Raw genomic sequence first — 4,133 nt, 5'->3', positions numbered from 1 at the left:
CATTTCTGTTGTTATTGTTTTGTGTTTTCCAGTCCTTTATGTGAGTGTTGGAAATTGAAACTCAGGCCAACATGCTTGCACCATAGGTACTCTACCAACAGAGCCGTGTTCCCAGTCCCTTATTTATCTTAACAACTGAAAGTAGACTAGTCTTTGCTGTCACTTTGTATCTAACTTCTTTTTAAAATGTAAACACTCTGGGCAGTTGTGCTAGCTAGATTTATGTCAACTTGACACAAGTTGAGTTATCTGAAAGAAGGGAACTGCAATTGAGAAAATGCCTCCATATGATCCAGCTGAAGGGCATTTTCTAAATTAGTGATTGATGGAGGAGGGTCCAACCTATTGTGGGTGGTGCTATCCCTGGTGGTCCTGGGTTCTATAAGAAAGCAGGCTGAGCAAGCCATGATGAGCAAGCCATGAAGCATCATCCCTCCATGGCCTCTACATCAGTTCCTGCCTCCAGGTTCCTGCCTTGTTTGAGTTCCTGTCTTGACTTCTTTCAAAGATAGACTAGAACATGGAAGTGTAAGTCAAATAAACCTATTCCTCCTGACTTGCTTTTTGGTCATGGTTCCATTCCAGCAACTGAAACCCTAGCTAGGACAGCTGCCTAGATGGTTCAGCAGTGAAGAGTGCTTGCCACCAAGTCTGATGATGTGAGTTTGATCCCCAAACCCAAGTAATGAAAGGAGAAAACTGGCTCACATCAGTTGTCTCTTTGACTCTCCACACTGGCACATGTACCCCACTCTCCCACACACGTTAATTAAATGTATTTTTAAGTGGTCATTCTGGTCAAGATTGTTTTCCTAAGTATTTGAATGCTGGAAAACACATTTCTTTTGGGGGAGCAATGCACATATAACAGGAATCTGTTGTCACTTATGTGTGACACCTAAGCTGCATAAGAGAAATAGAGGGTATACACCTGTTTGTAACATCTGGAATAACCCAGAGTAGACAAAGAAAGTATCTATTTGATTAGGAGTTGACTTATTCTAGCAATGGATTTCACTAGGGGATTTTTGTTGTTATTGTTTTGTGTTTTATTTTGTTTGCCACTCTCTCAGAGTGAAATTGTTAATGTGTTTCCACTGTAGGAGTAAAGATACACATTTGAGAAGGTATCTTTTATTTTTGTAACAGAGAAACAGAAGAGACATACCAAATTCACCCGGATCCTGACTCCTCCACGTGATGCACCTGCAACCCGCAGCTCCTAGACAGCTTCTCAAGCAGGCTGGTGTGATGAGACTCCTCTGAGCCATTAGTCACGCTCTGAGGTAAAACCTGTAGGAGTTTCTAGACTCCACAGCCTACTTCTGGTAAATGAACCTCACACCCAGGCAAGCCATTTGCTTCTCTCTTCCACTGTGCAGTATTTTAGGTGATAGCCTAACAAGGACCAGCATACACTAGTCTGGCTAGCATATTTTTTGAACCGATTTCTTGTTTTGATATTAGCACACAGTGCAGTTAATGAGGAAAAACATTCAAATCCCAATCTCTGTCTCCACAGGAAGTCCCGATACTATTTGGTAGAAAAGCCACAGTGCTTGACTTATTACACAGCATGACTCATGGTGGAGTCCTAGCATTCTCTGGTCTCCTGCTCTGCCTCCTGCTCATGAACATGCTACATGCTATGGCTCATGCATCAGTCATTCATCCCTAAGTTCAAGTTTTTCTTTTGTTTTTTTTTTTACACTGTCATTTTTCAAAATGAGTTTTCCACCTTCTAAAGGAACCGTTCTGGATCTCAGTCAATGTAACCAGGATTGTCTCAACCCTGGTCCCCTTTGAGAACTGTTTGCAGCTCCTGGAGTGCTCCAATGCATCAAACATCACTCACCCATTGTGTTCTCCATCACCTGTTCCTATGCTGGCTGCCTTTTCTGCACTAGGTGGCTTGTCTTCAGGAGGAAGGTCAGTCTCTCAGACTTCCTGTTACTAGTTCCAGAAACCTCATTGGCAAGCAAAAGAGATGACTGACTCTTGCATACTCACATCTTAAAATTGTCTTACCTTAAAATATCCAATTCAACTTCATGAGAACTGTTAGAGAAAAGAAACGTAGATTATTCTGAAAATGAAGAATGAGCTCCCATCTATTACAAGATCAGATTTAAACATTATTGTTTTAACTTAGTGTAAACATCACAAGAATTTTTTTCTGAGATGTAATTTAGCTACATCTGCATAATAATGAAGTTAAAAATAACTGAAACTTTGCTTCTTTTCCTTGTTGGCTAAGTGTAGTCTTTTAATTTCACTTATTGTGTGTGTGTGTGTGTGTGTGTGTGTGTGTGTGTGTGTGTGTGTGTTTTCCTCTCTCCCCATCTGTAGTTCTTCTTTGGATTGAATCTACAGCTTACAGTGAGAGATAAGCTACTCATTTAAACCACCACTAAAATCTGTGCTTCTGGACTCAAATTAGCAATGCAGCATGGGAGTGGGGAGGTGTGGGCCTTTGGGGGAAGGAATGATTATTATCTAATCAATATGGTTATGGATTCTTTACAGCAATGTTCTAATATACCAAGTTAGTAAATATCAAAAAACAGAAGCCATGTGATATAAGATAAACATGAAAAGGAGATAGTGGAGGCAGCAGGCAGGCATTATGGATACCTTTGGAATCACGTGTGCCATTTTCGACATGTCTCAGGTCGTTTCCTGCTGGTGGGGACTCCGAGGCCCGAGTGTTGCCCCTGCTATGGAATCAATTAAAGTGCAGGCGTTTGACACTGTGTCTGGCTCAGTTATGGCTTTTTAATTTCCATTTACTTCCGGTTATTTCCTACAATGCCCATCCATCCTGGTATGAAATGACGGAGAGTGTGTACAACACCTACATGTACTTATGCTGTATGAGACACTGTGGCAGTGGGGCCCATTGCATAAGGAGAGAGAGAGCTTCCTGAGGGACCAGTTAATACACAATATTTTATTGGAATTATGTTTGGAGAAGATTTTTGACATTAATCAGAAATTCAACAAAATGAAACCCCAAGTACCAGAATGTACTCAAATGACCTGTTAAACCCTCACCTGGCATTTCCGCGTAAACCAGTTGTGAAACTGGACCTAATTTCTTGGCGGCCTTTATATATAGTCTTACAGAAGCTCAGTTAAATATGTAAAAGTAGGGTAGCTATACTTTACTGTACTATGAAAGGGATGAACCCTGCCCTTTGCATTTTGCAACTTCCCATTTGAAAAACCCCCACTCCTTCAGTGTTCCCAGCACCCACAGCTCCTCTCAGAGGAAAATATGTTCTGTAGAGCCCTCCTTTTGGTTTTTTAAGGTACTTGCTTAGAATTCAGAACACCTCCTACAGCTCTTTCCAATGTGCATTGGCCTAGGGATGCAGGGGAGAGAGAATGACAAAGGACACGTTGATTGCTAAGTGTGCAAACCCTGGCTGCCAGAGAGAGCGCCTGGCATCCTCTGGTCTGGTGGTCTTGGCTCAGGTGGGGACCCAAGTAGAGTGCAAGATCTGCCCAGACCCCAGGAGACTGATGTTTGCCCCTGGCATCCCCCACCCCTCAGACCGGAAACCAGGGGACCCGAGGCTTTCCCAGCATGTGTCTGTCTTCCCTTTCTTGGAACTCCTCGAGTCAACACTAAGGGGCACCAGAGCCTTGGACTGCAGCTCCAACCTGGAGGGCGCTGCGGAAGTCCCGGCACAGAGGAGCCCACCCGGCGTGCCTGGGCGGCTGGCACAGTACGCTGGTGCCCTGGGGTCCTCGGGGTCCTCTGGAGGAACCCTCCGAGATGAGGCTCCTCCAGGGTAACGCCGGTGGGACACACCGGACTGATGGTGCTTCCCCAGGGCTGGGGAGACCTTTGGTCGCCGCTTACTTTGGAGGAGGAAACACGGCCAGACATGGAGTGTAGTGTGGTCATAGCTGCAGCGCACACGCAGTGCTGGGGAACAGCACCATGCAGGCAGACACACAGACACGCACACCCCGCGTCCTTTCCGACCCATAAAACCGATTTAGGACACCGAGGAACGCGGTGGAGCTGTCCAGGGACCCAAAGAACGTTCAGACAGAGCCTGCAAAGTCACCTAGCCCCTCCTTTAGTTAACCTACTCTTTCTGTAGACTGTCTAGTGAGGGAAA

The sequence above is a fragment of the Peromyscus californicus genome, unplaced genomic scaffold (genome assembly GCF_007827085.1).
Source record: "Peromyscus californicus insignis strain IS unplaced genomic scaffold, ASM782708v3 Scaffold_23__1_contigs__length_62951481, whole genome shotgun sequence".
In the NCBI taxonomy this organism is placed as follows: domain Eukaryota; kingdom Metazoa; phylum Chordata; class Mammalia; order Rodentia; family Cricetidae; genus Peromyscus; species Peromyscus californicus.
This window is presented reverse-complemented; position numbering follows the sequence as displayed.